The sequence below is a fragment of the Castanea sativa genome, chromosome 2 (assembly GCF_040712315.1).
Source record: "Castanea sativa cultivar Marrone di Chiusa Pesio chromosome 2, ASM4071231v1".
NCBI lineage: Eukaryota > Viridiplantae > Streptophyta > Magnoliopsida > Fagales > Fagaceae > Castanea > Castanea sativa.
This window is the reverse complement of record NC_134014.1, coordinates 38,519,163-38,535,196: the sequence shown is the minus strand read 5'-3', so window position 1 is coordinate 38,535,196 and position 16,034 is coordinate 38,519,163. Positions and strand designations below refer to the sequence as shown.

General features: G+C 33.8%; 1 long non-coding RNA gene and 1 pseudogene across 1 annotated transcript; both read left to right on the top strand.

Annotated features, from left to right (window-relative positions):
- The first annotated feature begins 6,965 nt into the window (after positions 1-6,965).
- On the top strand, positions 6,966-10,279 carry LOC142626063 (heat shock 70 kDa protein, mitochondrial-like; annotated as a pseudogene).
- Positions 10,280-13,504: 3,225 nt separating this feature from the next.
- LOC142623274 (uncharacterized) lies at positions 13,505-14,411 on the top strand. Its single transcript, XR_012842090.1, has 3 exons — positions 13,505-13,576; positions 13,678-13,704; positions 14,307-14,411. It is a non-coding gene; the product is annotated as an uncharacterized LOC142623274 (long non-coding RNA).
- Positions 14,412-16,034: the final 1,623 nt, after the last annotated feature.

The following is a 16,034-nucleotide window of genomic DNA, read 5'->3' as shown; positions in this document are numbered from 1 at the left end:
GGAACATTACTACTTTGTCTCGATGTCTTTTGTACACACATGGTTCATCAAGTTTTTGTTCAAAACCAAATGACTTGATTGCTTGATCAAATCTGATGTTCCATGACCTAGATGCTTGTTTAAGTCCATAGATGGACTTATTCAACTTGCATACCATATGCTCTTGGTTCTTTGCTATGAAACCTTCCGGTTGCAACATGTATATTTCTTCTTCAAGATTGCCATTAAGAAATGCAGTCTTGACATCCATTTGCCAAATCTCATAATCATAATGAGCAGCAATGGATAAGAGAATTCTGATAGATTTAAGCATGGCTACTGGCGAAAAAATTTCATCATAATCAATACCTTCTTTTTGTGTATACTCTTTCGCCACTAATCTTGCTTTAAAGGTTTCAACCTTTCCATCTATCCCTCTCTTTCTCTTGTAAACTCATTTGTAACCAACAGGTTTAATGCCGTTAGGCACCTTTACAAGATCCCATACATAATTGGAATACATAGAATCCAATTCAGATTTCATAGTTTGGACCCAATGATGTGCATCTATATCATTTATTGCTTCGTCATAAGTGTAAGGATTCGATTCAGCCTCTTCTGAGATAGCCTCATAAGTTTCTCCCAAACCTATGAATCTTATAGGAGGCCGAATAATTCTCCCACTACGACGAGGCACCTGTGTATTAGACATCTCATGAGTAGTATCTTGTGGTGTATCTAATATAGTCACATCATCCCTAGTTTCATCCATTGGTTGTTCAAGTACAGGTTCATTCATTTCAGCCAAGACAGCTCTACTTCTCGGAGTAAAATTATTCATATAGTCATTTTCCAAGAATTTGGCATTTGTGCTAGCAAACACTTTATTATCCTTATGACCATAGAATAAACCTCCAACTGTCCCTTTTGGATACCCTACAAAAAATACTACTTCTGTTTTAGACTGTAACTTGTCAGGCTTTCCTTTCAACACATGTGCTGGACAACCCCAAATGTGGAGATGTCTCATACTAGGCTTATGCCCATTCCACAACTCTACAGGTGTTTTAGGAATAGATTTCGAAGGTACTAAATTCAGAAGATACATTGCAGTATTTAAGGCATATCTCCAAAAAGAAATTGGTAGAGTCGAATAACTCAACATGGACCTAACCATATCTAAAAGAGTCCTATTCCTTCTTTCTGCTACACCATTTTGTTGTGGAGTTCCAGGTGCAGTCAACTTCAGCCCTAAACTCTTTGAACTTTTCAAAGGTTTCGGACTTCCGTTTCATTAGGTACACATAACCAAATTTAGAGTAATCATCAGTGAAAGTAATGAAATACTCATAGCCATCTCTTGCTTGGATTGACATAGGGCCACATACATCTAAATGTACTAATTCTAGCAAATCTTGGACTCTTCTACCCTTTGCATTAAAAGGTCGTTTGGTCATCTTACCTTCCAAACAAGATTCGCAAATTGGAAAACCATCAAAGTCCATGGGCTGTAAAAGTCCATCTTTGATTAGTCTTTGAATCCTACTTGAATCAATATGACCTAAACGCAAGTGCCATAGATATGCACACTAGTAGAAGGAAACTTTTTCTTTAATGATTTCACATGAGAGTTACTATCTAATTTAGAATTGTATAATTCATGCTTATCAGAAGTTAAAATATAAAGACCATCTACAATATTGCCAGAACAAATAAACACTTTATCCTTCTTTATTACAACATTGTCTTTCAGGATAATACAATATCTATGTTTACCTAAGTAAGTTGCAGAAATTAAATTCCTACGAACATTAGGTACATACAAACAGTCTTCCAATATTAAAACTCTAGACTTAAAACACAAATTAAACACTTCAACAGTTTCAACCGGAATCTTGCTCCCATCAGCCAAAGTAAGAAATAGTTCTCCTTCATTCAACTTTCTGGTCTCCTGGAACCCCTGCAAAGAATTGCAGATATGATTAGTACAACCTGAATCCACACACTAGAAATCCGTTGGATTCTGTACCAAACATATTTCAAGAAGAAATGAACTTTTCATACCCTTATTCTTGGCAGCCTTGAATATTGGACAATTCCTCTTCCAATGTCCTTTCTCACCACAATGGAAACACTTTCCTTTGGTTTTCTTTCCTTTGTTGGCAACTCCTAAGGCAATTTGTTTACCATCTTTCTTAGTGAAGTCCTTCTTCTTCTTCTTCTTACCCTTGCCTTTCGACTTAGGTTGAGAAGTAGAAGCTTCACCCACATTGGCTTCAACACTAGAAGTACCAAGGATGCCTTCCGCCGCCACTAACTTATTCATTAATTCAGACAAAGAATAAATCTTTTTGTTCATATTATAATTGAGTCTGAATTCTTTGAATGATTCTGGTAGTGACTGGAGTATCATATCCACTTGGGATTCTCCATCAATGTCGGCACCTAAAACTTCTAATTTGTTCAGATTAGCAATCATCCTAAGACAATGCTCCCTCACTGAACTTCCTGCAGCCATTTTGGTATTATAAATTTGCCTCATGGTTTCTTGCCTTGCAGAACGGCCTTGCTCACCAAACATCTCCTTTAGACTATGCATTATGTTCGAAGCAAGTTCTACATCCTGCATTTGATGCTGTAGAACATTTGAGATAGATACTAGGATATAGCACTTGACCATCTCATTAGATTTTTGCCAACGATCATATTGCTGTTTTTCCTCAAGAGGAGCATCTAATGAAGGAAAGGTAGGACATGGTTGAGTAAGCACACATTTGTGCTCTTCAGCAGTAAGAACAATGTCCAAATTTCTTTTCCTATCAACATAGTTGGATCCAGTCAGTTTGTTTTGGTTAAGAATAGAAACAAGTGGGATAAATGATGCCATGATAAAATCTGAAAATAATAAACATGAATATAATAAGTAAACTAGACATTATCAATTTAGCATATAAGCATATAATATGGAACCTTAACAAAAATCATAAAATAATATATGCAATGACAACTTAATCTCATATTCAATATCCTTCAGCATAGAGTGAACATAAAATACTATGATTGATTGAGAACTATTCTCATTATTATTGCTATCATGATAACTCTTATCAAACACTAATAATATGCCGTTTTACATTTAGCCTCTAAGTAATAATAGTAAGAACTCAGCCTAGAGGATACTATAATACTTAGTCTAGTGTATACCATTGTCTAGAATCATGTGTAACTACATTTCATCCCTTTAACAGGCTTATTTTGAAGTACCATGATAAAACATCCTCCGCATGGAATGCAAAGCTTGAAGCTAAGACAAGGTGTTTATCAAACCACTATAAACCAGGAAATTCAATCTTGTAGGACCATGAAATAAATACTTTCCGCATGGAATGCTAAGCTCGAGGCAAAGACAAAGTATATATTTCACATTACTATGAACCAACAATGGAGGCCATGAGATCCAACCCTTGTATCTCTCTCCCACTAGATATTTTAAAATAAAGGTTTTTAAGGTCAAAAACCATAATAATGCTAGACACGTGAAAAAAATATAATCCTAATCTCATTAGGAATAAATTTCATTAAACTAGCATTAACATATATATATATATATATATATATATATATGTATGTATATATATATATATATATAACGTAATAAAAACCCTTATTACATATAAAAATTCATATTATATTATATATAATATAATATACAAATTAATATATGTAATATATAGTTATTACTTTTTATATATATATATATATATATATATATATGTACGTAACCTTCAAAGGCTTAGATTGCTTTATACGGATTCAATCTCTTAAAAACACAAGACAGCCAAGCATTAAAGTCAAGCCATGGAAGCCATGCAATTACATTAAATCCATGCCATGAAAACAATAGGCCAAGCGGTGCAAACAAAGAACAGTTATAAAACAGTTGCTTCAACATATACTGAGCATGTTTCATTTGGTTTTGGTGTATCACAAAGATACCGTAGGCCACAAAACAATGCCTTTCAATCCGAAACTGTTTGATAACTAAAATCTCCATTGACAAAACTAAGAACACGGTACTTGATCAACAATAATATATATCCTTGTGAAGACACGGATATATATATATATATATATACACACACACAAGTGATGCAATTCTCTTCATTATATCCAAATGATGCAGAAAATTGAAAGACAAAGATAACAGTTTTCTTAAATTCTAAAATTCAATCACACGCTATACAATCATGATATGAAAACCTGGCTCTGATACCAATTGAAAGAAAAATTTTGATTTTGTATCTCATACAAAACACATAGCGGAAGCAACAAACAAGGATCTATTTCATTCATGATTGATAACGTGCACTATGTAAATTTCAGAATTTAAGAACAAGATGGCGTACCTTGGTGTGGAGAAATTCAAAACAAAGATTAGAAGCACTTGGGAACACTTTTAATCTTCACTCCAATTCCACTTTACACCCAAGATGTGTGGTCTCTCAATTAGTTTTCAAGAGAGAATGAAAGTGTGTCTCACACTCTCTCACACACCGTTTCTTATTTTCTCTTTCTTCTCATAAAAAATTCTGTATATTTCTCCCTTTATAACTAACTAATTATCTAATTGGGCTGGCCTATTGGGCCTTTCCAATTGGGCTTTAGTGTGTGGCTTGAAGTGGGACCAAAAGGGACCAATAAGACACTAGCTCCAATGGGCCTTGGGCTTTTCTGTCAACTCTTGACAAGTCCAAAGTTACCATTAATTATATTTAATACCACTATATAAATATAATTGCACTCTAGGTCTTATTAATAAATTATATCCCAAGACTTTATTATACATGCAACCCCTTCATAAAATATTCGTAGTAACACAAAGTCATAAATGTAGACTGCCACTTTGTAAATTACTACATCTTATCCTTGAGTACCCGGTTTAATCCTTTAAAGTTATTCATTATATATTTATGAAATCCAATTTCATAAATATATACTTTAGCAATTTCTTACTTAAGTGGTTAGGCCTAACTCTCTGAATAACTGAACCCATTAAACTTATCTCAAGGGAATATTTTATATCTCCATCAAGAGACTATGAATTCCATCTTGAGAATATATGTTCCATCAACACTAAATGTGGCTGCCCAACATACTGAGGTTTTGACCGTCACTTTAGATCTTACTCCTGATATATCAAAGCAACCCACACCTCATGTTCAGGTCCATTATTCTCTCAGGATTAAGAGTTCATGCAAATAGAAGTCGTGAGATTTATTATTCATTTGACAGTCGTTAGGAGAATAATAAATCTCACAGCAGTCCTGTTCAATATGTCTTAACTCTTAAAACATATCAACATATCAACTAGAAGTCTGCACTTCCATGATCAAGACAAACCATCTTAGTTGATACGTTATAGTCTTCGCAGATGAAATGCCCAATTTCATCACCGACTACGAACTATAAATTCTGAGTTTACAAAGAACTTGTGATTTACATCTTCTGTGACTTTTCACATAAATCACATACAATACATCTCATGGACTATATGATAATGTCCCATATTCATGTTACCATTATTTTAGATAATAATAAAATAACTTTATTAATCACAATATTAAGTCATACATCATGTCATACATAATGTCATACATAATATCATACATAGCATTATACAATAAGATTTAAGGGCACAAATCCTAACATATCACTCACATATTTCACCAAAATATGAGTTGGTATGTTGCCTTGAGGCTTTACATGGGAGACTTTTATTGATAGGAAATCTAGGAGCTTTAGAGCTACCCTAGCTAGAAGTTTGAGACAACCACAGGTGGTGTGTATTATCCCAAAAGAGTATCAACTAGTATCTTAGAATCACATTCAAAGACCACATCTTTTAGACCAACATCCCAAGCAAAAGACACTCATACCTCCATGGCTTTCGCTTCAATCTCCAGGGGCCCAATGGTTGATGAAAACTTCTACTTGAAGTAGCCATAACTCTACCCTCATGATCTCAAATTACCACACCTACACTCGCCTGTCGAGACTAAGCAAAAACCGCCCCATCCACATTCACCTGTTAGCTCAATATAATAATATATCCACTGGCAAGCAAGCACTAAAGGGTAATTTAAGAATAGCTTAAGCATTGATTGAAATAAAAATTTGCTTCACTAGCTTAGCCTGCCATTCGCATGTTAGAGGATCAATGAGAGCACTAACCTTTGCTTGTGTTGGTAGTGTATTTGGTTGAGATAAGACTTTGAAAGTGTTCGGTTCATTAAGCCACTTATCGGTCCAAATTTCAATTGATACCTAAATAGTTGTCAATATCGTATGATACACGATACGTATTGTATTTTTTGTAAAAAGTTACGTATCGTGAGGGTGTATCAGAAATGCTCATGAATTGTACGATATATTGTCCATATTGTGTAAAATCGTATGCATCGTACGATTCACAGATATATGCTTTAAATGAATCTTTTTTAAAAAATTTGTACTTTTATTTGAATGGAACAAGTTATTAGACTTGTTTTTAACAAAAAATTACTAGGTTATTTAATTTAGTTATTAGTTGAATATATTCAAAATTTCTAATGAATATACCATTATATATGTGTTTATATATATATATATAATTTTTTTTTATAAATTTTATAAAATATTTGTGTATCTTACAATATAAGATAATATACGATACGATACACTATACGATTCACAATTTAACAACTAGTTTATTACATAAAATAATTTCCAAATGATAATTGTGCTAAAATTACACTCATAAATTCAATACCCCCAATTAAGGTTTAAAAAAAAAAAATTTGTGGTCAGTATTCTCATCATTTTTATATGGTAATAACTTTTGCCTCACTCCTGTGTACTTGTGTTATTCGTGTTGCCCAAGAAAACTTTCATGCCTTGTCTTTAAAACCCTTTGCAAGAGCACCATACGTTTCTCTTTCTTTCTCATGCTCTAAAACCCGATTCTTAAACCCCACATTCTAGTCAACCATTTCTTCAGTTATGGCCACTTCTGTGCTTCTTCGGTCTCTAAGGCATCAGAAGCTTCGAACTTCTTCTTTAGCAGCTTGGAGATCCGTAAGTTCTATTCCTTTATTCTTTTTTCCCCCTTTTGTCTTTGTTACAGAATGGAAATCCTCTGTTTTTATTTTTTTTTATTGGCTGGGAAAACGAAGAAAACTAAAAAGTTCCTACCTTGAAATCTATTCGATGATAGATTGTAATCGGATTAGTCATTGTAGTTGATTTCTTGTTGTTGATGATTTTTTAATTTTGGAATCTGTTATTTATTTTCTTTTTTAGTTAACAGATGCATTCTTCATTGTTTCATTATTCAACTGAGTTATATTTTTTCTCAAATATGTGGAAGGTTTTACATATCCTAATGTTATTTTTATTAATCCATGTTTTGCGAAGTCTCATGCATGTGACTATTTTGATCATAAAAATCTTTTTGCGCCTTGTTACTCCCACAGTTCATAGGTGGCAGTGCCAAGACATCATTTGCTACCTCTCCTTTTGTTAACAAATGGGCATCCTTGGCAAGACCCTTTAGGTATATCTCTTCTTTCTGCAGTTTATTGTATGTTTCCAATGCAAGCCTCTTTGATGATTTTATTTTAAACCATACACAGTTCTAGGCCCATTGGCAGCGATGTTGTTGGAATTGACTTGGGTACCACCAATTCATGTGTTTCAGTTATGGAGGGAAAGGTTTGTTCATCCTCATTTTAACTTTTTTGATTATGTAAAAAAAATTAATTTCCTTCCTTATTGTTAATTTTCCATGATAATTTTCTTTGGCTATTTCACTGATATTTTCTGCAGAATCCCAAAGTTATTGAGAATGCTGAAGGTGCTCGAACCACACCGTCAGTGGTTGCCTTTGACAAGAAAGGGGAGCTGATTGTGGGAACCCCAGCCAAACGTCAGGGTGTGACCAACCCATCTAACACATTTTCTGGTACCAAACGTCTCATAGGGAGACAATTTGATGACCCTCAAATACAAAAAGAAATGAAGATGGTGCCTTATAAGATTGTTAGAGGCCCTGCTGGAGATGCTTGGCTTGAGGCCAATGGAAAGCAGTACTCTCCAGAACAGAATGGGGCATTTGTTCTTACCAAGATGAAAGAAACTGCTGAGGCATACGTTGGTAAAACAGTTTTTAAAGCTGTGATCACTGTTCCAGCTTATTTTAATGACGCACAGAGGCAAGCAACAAAGGATGCTGGAAGAATTGCTGGTCTAGATGTCCAAAGAATCATTAATGAACCAACTGCTGCTGCACTGTCTTATGGGCTAAACAGCGAAGAAGGCCTTGTAGCTGTTTTGATCTTGGAGGTGGAACTTTTGATGTTTCAATCCTGGAAATATCAAATGGTGTCTTCGAGGTATGCATCACTCAATTTTTGCTGTGTTGTTTCTTCATCGTAAATGAGTCAGCTAATAGTCTTTTTAACAGGTCAAAGCTACAAATGGAGATACTTTTTTGGGAGGGGAGGACTTTGACAATGCACTTCTAGAATTCTTGGTGAATGAGTTTAAGAGAACTGACGAGATTGATCTTTCAAAGGACAAGATGGCACTGCAGAGGCTTCGGGAAGCAGCTGAAAAGGCTAAGATAGAACTCTCATCTACAAGTCAGACTGATATCAACCTTCCATTTATAACTGCCGATGCTTCTGGTGCTAAACATTTTAATATCACACTGACCAGATCAAAGTTTGAGACTTTGGTGGATCACTAGATTGAGAGGACCAAAAATCCATGCAACAACTGTGTAAAGGATGCTGGGATATCAGTCAAGGATGTGAATGAAGTTCTTCTTGTGGGAGGGATGACCCGTGTTCCCAAGGTACAAGAGATAGTTACACAAATCTTTGGGAAGCCCCCAAGCAAAGGAGTAAATCCTGATGAGGCAGTTGCTATGGGAGCTGCAATTCAAGGTGGTATCCTTCGTGGAGATGTTAAGGAGTTGCTTCTGTTGGATGTGACTCCTTTATCACTTGGCATTGAAACTCTTGGAGGCATCTTTACGAGGTTGATCAACAGGAACACAACCATCCCTACCAAGAAGTCACAGGTCAGTTTATCTACTAAAATGCAAATTCCAGAAAACTAGGATCAGAGTGAGAACTGAGAAGTAGTAGACTTAAATTAAAAAGTTAATACTATAACATAATTATTTGACCTGTCTGCTTGATGAGAAGACTATATATATACTCATATATGTTGTAAAATCAGTAGATAGACAGTTGTATTTAGAATGAATAGATTAACCCAACCTTTGGCAGGGCATGCCAATGCCATTTTTAGGAGACTGGATTCTAAGAAAAGGAGGTTATCTTATCAACGTTTTGCTTTTAATTCTTATTTTCTTTTAGTGTTTGTTTTTGCTAGTGTACTTGAACACTGTGTTGCACCTAACTGTAAGAATATAAGGTTTAAATTTTGATTTTCATGCATTTGTGTCTCAGGTCTTCTCTACTGCTGCAGACAATCAAACTCAGGTAGGAATCAAAGTTCTCCAAGGTGAGCGTGAAATGGCAGCTGACAACAAGCTTTTGGGTGAGTTTGAGCTAGTTGGTCTTCCTCCTGCACCTAGAGGCATGCCACAAATTGAGGTGATGTTCGATATTGATGCAAATGGAATTGTTACGGTTTCTGCTAAGGATAAGTCAACAGGTAAAGAACAGCAGATTACAGTCCGATCCTCTGGAGGGCTCTCTGAGGTTGAGATTGAAAAGATGGTCAGGGAGGCTGAGATGCATGCTCAAAGAGATCAGGATAGAAAAACTTTGATTGATATTAAAAATAGCGCTGACACAACCATATACAGCATCGAAAAAAGCTTGGGTGAGTACAGGGACAAGATTCCTACTGAGGTTGCATCAGAAATAGAGGCTGCCGTTGTGGATCTGAGGAAAGCAATGTCCAATGAAAATATCGATGAGATCAAGGTGAAGGTTGATGCTGCAAATAAAGCTGTTACAAAGATTGGAGAGCACATGTCTAAAGGCTCAGGAAGATCGTCCTCGGGAGGATATCAGGGTGACGAGCAGCCCCCAGAAGAAGAATATGAAGAGGTCAACAAATAGAAGTTCTTAAATCAGATCACATGATATAAGATAATACAATTATTTTTTTCATGAGTTTCCAAAATCTTTTTTCAGTGGTTCTGTAGTTAATTTAGTGTGGACTTTACATGAGAATTTATTGAGAAGATTGTCATTTGTGAATGCAATCTTAAATTGGCCCCGCATTAAAATTGAATCCATTAGAATCAATTTTGAATTTATTTTTGCTGCATCTTGAAGTGGCTTCTGCTATTATTTTCACAAATACAATAGAAAGTACTCATGCTATCTTGGCGAAACTGGACTAATGGTAACATAGGTTCAGAAGATCTTATACTGTAGTGCCTAAATTTGGCTTGGGATCTGCTGTTACTTTGTTACTGGACCCTGCTTCTTATATTGTTGACAGAATGTTTCATTGGGTCTAATGCATTGGTTTGGTTGCAACAATTATGTTTTGGCGATAATGTTATTAGTGAAGGTTACTAGAATCTTTTTGTATCTCCTAATCTGCATGCTACATTGTTAGATTTAGTGGCCATTTGGCATCTGAAGTAGTGCTTTAAGCCATGGAGTTAAAGAGTGTTATATCAATTTCGTAACCAAATTGATAAAAAATTTAAATGTTCAGGGTATAAACATGATAATTGAAACTTCGGAGACTAAACTGTACCAGGCCAAACCAAAGGAAATATTACAAAATGAGCATGGACATTTTGGCCGCTTCACAGTTTTATCAGTGTAGTAAATTATTTTTTGAGGTACAACTATTTCAAACAACTCCATTTTCAAAAAGCTGAAAAATAAGCTATACTAAACAAACCCTGATAGTGTTGGAAACCGTACATTTTTTAAAATTATGTGGAAATCAAGGCAATATATTAAACTGGAAATTTGTTATGTTGAACTTACACTGTTTGTGTGCATGTCTGGTTTGTTTTTTTAGTGCATTCAATGTTCCAATGTTTTGCAGGAAAATTACCCTTTCCCTTTGGAGTTCTAATGTTTATATCTTAAAATTTTCTTTGTCAATGCATTTACAATTTTCGCTAGATGTATACGTTTGTGATAAACATTGAGTCTAAGTTACTGACCGAACTTAATAATGCATGAAAATCAATAATTGACTACTACTGCTAAATATTGCTTTCCATTTTCCAAGGTTTTATGGACAACTGAAGAAAGGTTAAGAGTTTGTTAGTGTTTTTGGTATATTGGGTTTTATGGGTGGTTCTTAGTTGCTATTTGTAGCTATGCTTTGGCGATAATTTTATTAGTGAAGGTTGCTATAAACTTCTTGCGTCTGCTGAATCTGCATGCTACACTGTAAGATGTAATGCCCTTTGGCATGGTTTTATGAAGTAGAGCTATAAGCCCTAGAGTTAAGTGCTATATCAATTTAGTAACCAAATTGATCAAAAATACATTTTTTGGGGCAAAAATGTAATAATTGAAACTTCGGAGACTAAAGGAAATATTGCAAAAGTAAATTCTAGAGACACACCCAACTCTACACCTAAATCCGCAACATGCTTATGTATGGCCTTGTGAATTCTAATTGGTGTACCTAATTTTTTTTTATCATCAAGTACCCACACTGGTCCTATGTAAGTACTAAAATCTAACACCTAAGCAAGTTGTGAAATTAATTGTGGATTTGGGTGTGGTTGTAGGCACCTTGATTAGAAAATGAGCATGGACATTTTGACTTATGCAATTCATGGGAAAATTTAATATAATTATTTTATAAAAATATAATGTAAAATATTGTGGATATAGCATTTCTCCAAAAATAATTCTAGTCCCCATTGAACTCCCCAAACATAATCCTTAATTAACCCTTTAAACAAAAAAGTTTAAATAAAAACAATTCAAAAAAAAAAAATTCCAATTATTCCAATTTGGAACTCATTCAACCCATTACTTAAAAATAATTTTTAATTTCATTTTTTCTTTAAGAAATGGTACCAAGAGAAATACTGTGGTCATAATTTCTCATTGGAGGTGCCGGCAGTTATACTTTTTTTGGCTTTGTAGTTGCATTAATTTTTCTTTCCTTTGTAACTCTGCCATAGTTTTAGCAAATGTCATTCATCTCTCTCTGTCTATTATCATTTCAAACTTTCTCTTACTATATTACTCTCATCTTATTGGTCCTTTTTTTATTCTTTGTTAATAGAAAGATATTGTAATTAATATTTCATGTATTTGAGTGTGTGTGTGTGTTTTTTTTTAATATTGATATATTCAAATTATTTTTTTAGTAAATTTTATATAACTTAAGTTTCTTAATGACTATCCTAAAAAAATTCCTAAAGTAGCCACTATTCTGTATGCTATTGCTATGTATATATGCTATAGATTATTGCAACTTCCATGCATCAGTACGTATTATCAGTAAAGCTTTTTGATTAGGATTTATCAGTAAAGCTTTTATGATTAGGATTGTGCTTTAGCCTTTCATCTTCAAATGGAAAGAACGATTTTGTTTGTTCAAACTTAAAATCATAAAAGGTGAAAATTGCTACACACTATATTACTAGCTAGGTAAACTAAGTGATTATGGTTTTAACCAACATAAGGCCATTAAAAAAAAAAATAGCCGTTTTTTTCCTTGATTTTCTTAGGCCAGTAATATTTGCGTTCCATAATAAATAAATAAATAAATAAGCCAAAATTATTTTATTTTTAAAAATTTTAAATAAATAAAAGCTAGAAAGATTTTGTGTTGGTTTGAGCTGGGACGGTTGGAGATTTTGACCGCTACCATATATCAGAGGTCCTGTCCAGAAACTTGAATGTAGTTAATCATATTTTTGGTGGACCGGTCCTGCTCTCCCAAAGTCAATTTTAGGTTTGGAGGGGTTGTCAGTGTTCATTGATTGTGCCAATTGCAATACGCCGCATGCTTCATTGGTCTTTTCATGTTGCAACTGAGTTCCACCATGATAGAGCAAGTGAAGATTTGAGCAAAAAGAAGAGCAGTGACTTGGCACAAATATGGACCGGGCTGAGGTTGACCCAATCTACTAAAGTCTGGCCTAACCCATAATAATAATAATAATTTAAAAAAAAAAAAACCGCAGCCCCCAAACTTAATAGAATAAATAGTTGATGTTCAGCACCGCCCATTCCAAAAAATAACACTAACAGTAGGGTTGCATCGTGTTTCAGATTCTTCTTGTACGATCGATCTCTCTAAAATTATACAATGGAGGATTCTACGGAGGATTTTACTTTTACTGAGCAATTATTGGTGGATTGTTTCTGTATAGGTACGAATTTATGCTAATTGATTATAGGGTTTCGTTTTGTTTTTTGTTTTTTTTTTTTTTTGTCATGTAGTAATTGGATTTTGCTTTTTCTTCTTCCCCTAACCCAAACACTAATTCCGCTACTCTTTTTTTTTTTTTTTTTTTTGTAGTTTATTCTCTGGTAATTTGGAATGTGTTTGCCCATTCAGGAGACATAGTGAGCTCGTGGCAAGTTCTGCTTTTGGTTTTACTTTTTAATTTAATTCAAATTAATTGTTGACTTTTACTGAGTTGATACTAATTTGATCGTGTTGCATCTTGGTCTATAGGTTTGAAAGACGAGCAAAAAAATCCGAGTATGTCTGTTTTTCGTTTTTACTATGCTTTCATATAATTCAAAGAAATCTCATCATGTGCTTGCATGTTCTAATTATTTATATACCCATGGTCCTATTTTGAGTTTACGTTGGAGTTTAGTTGGTGCATAATATAGACCTTTCAGTTGGATTTATAACTTACCAGTGGAGAGTAGTTATGGGTTTAGCGTTTGGAGAACTTGTGTATCCAGGGTTTAGGGTTGCTTAAAAAGGATTATGGGATTGTAAAAAAAAAAAGAAAAAAGCAGAAAACATAGGTTTTTAATGTAATTAAGAGGTTGTATGAACTCTACTTAGAGAAGGAGAAAAAACTCTTTCTTGTACTGGTAGTATTTGGTTTCTTACTAGAATAGTACTAGTCCAAATACTAAATAAGTCCTATTAATACAATAAAACCCTTGGAATTTGCATTTTTTTTTTTATGCCTATTGGGTTGTTAATATATTGTATGACTTTTATTATAAAGATTTTGCATTGACATGATGTTCCTTTTTGGCATCTTGGTATTTATTCAGAATCAATTTGATTAAATTTTGTTGTTTCAATTATTATTTTCATTCTAATGATTTTTTTTTTAACAGGTTAGCTAGAATCCATCACATAATTCGCAAGAAAGGATGGACAGCAAAATTTATGACTTTGGGAGAGTTGGCTGAGGATCTTAAGTAAGTCTTACAATTTTAACAAATTCGTATGCATAATAGTAACTTTAGAATTTGTTCACAAGAATCTTTAAACTTGATCCGATTAAACCAAATATAATATACTTGTTCGACTGTAGAATTTTTCCTTTTAAGGTAAAATCAAATGCCTTTTAATTTGGTCTATTGTTTCATGAAGTTTTTAGGATCTGTGAAGATGCAAACTTTTGGACTAGAATGTGATATCTGTGACAATTTTCTTTTTAATTTTTTGTAAGGAAAAAAAATCTTAATGATTTCCCAATTTACTTATGGCCTAGGACTTATGGAGATACGTGGAGCGAACTGGCTGAATCTGAATGAAACTTCTATGTGAAGACAGATTGACGTGAATTCAAAATATTCTTGCTTCACAATTATTAAATATACTAGTTCCTCCCGTGCTGTGCTACTCGCATGTTGAATCTTTTGTTACTTTTATGTTATGTTTCATGTATAATACTTATTATGGTTAATATTTTGGGAATGAACTTCAATTATATTAAATGTTATAATACCACCATACACCATTAGTGCGATGGTCACTCTACAAGTATAAGCACTTGTGAGGTGTGAGGGGTAAGGGTCGGGGTTCAAGTCTTCAGAAGGGAGCTTCACACACATATACACTTAGATTAGGCTTGAGTAGAATTCAATCTTGTATTAAAAAAATGTTATAATAAATATTATGAATTAATTGCTTGATTTGTTTTTTTTTTTTTTTTGTGGTAATTTAGTAGTTGGAGGTGGGGGGATTTGAATTTTGCATATCATCTTTGGAAACACTTGGGACTGTAAATTGAGTTACAAGGCTAGTGAAAAATGCGTGATTAATTGCATTAAATATAATTGTTGTCGAACAAGATAAAATTACTTATTCTTAATTGATCAATGCAATTGCAATCGTGTGTTGAGTTTATGCCAAAATATTGTTCTTGTCGCCAAAGTTTACATGAATTTTCATTTTTTAAATAAATTCTAAAAATTTAATGAATTTATTTTTTTTATATTTTCAATAATTTAAAGATGAAAACGAACTTCTGAAATTGATGTTGTTTATGGATGAAAAAATTGTATTTTTTATTATTATTAAAGTTTAGAGATCTAGAACAAAATTCATGCAAATTTTAGGGTTGAAAACAATATTTTGGCATTGAATTTAAACGTGCTTTACACCTATAGAATAGTATTTAAGTTTGGTCTATTATATTTGATATGTTTTTACGTACTTTGTATCCTTAATGACAAGCATTTCCTACACACAACCCCTGCAGCAGTTGCTACAAACAGGGAAAAAAGAGACACATATGCAAGGGTCATATGCATTGCACATGACCCATTTTAAGAGTTAACTTCTCTCTCATGTTCAGAAGGCAATCATGGCACCCACACAAGCCACCCTCTCTCTTTCTCCTTAATCCTCCTCAGCCTCCTTTGTTTTCCTCAAGAACTCCAGACTATCAAAGAGAATCAACCTGTCATAAACATGATTCTCCAAAACAATGTAACCCCTCAAACCCAAACAATAGAAAATCAAACTGTCATTACCTCACAATCAAATAATCTGCAAAACAAAAACACTACTCTCCCTACATTTCCCCACAAAATCCCTAAGAAAAGGGACTGCAT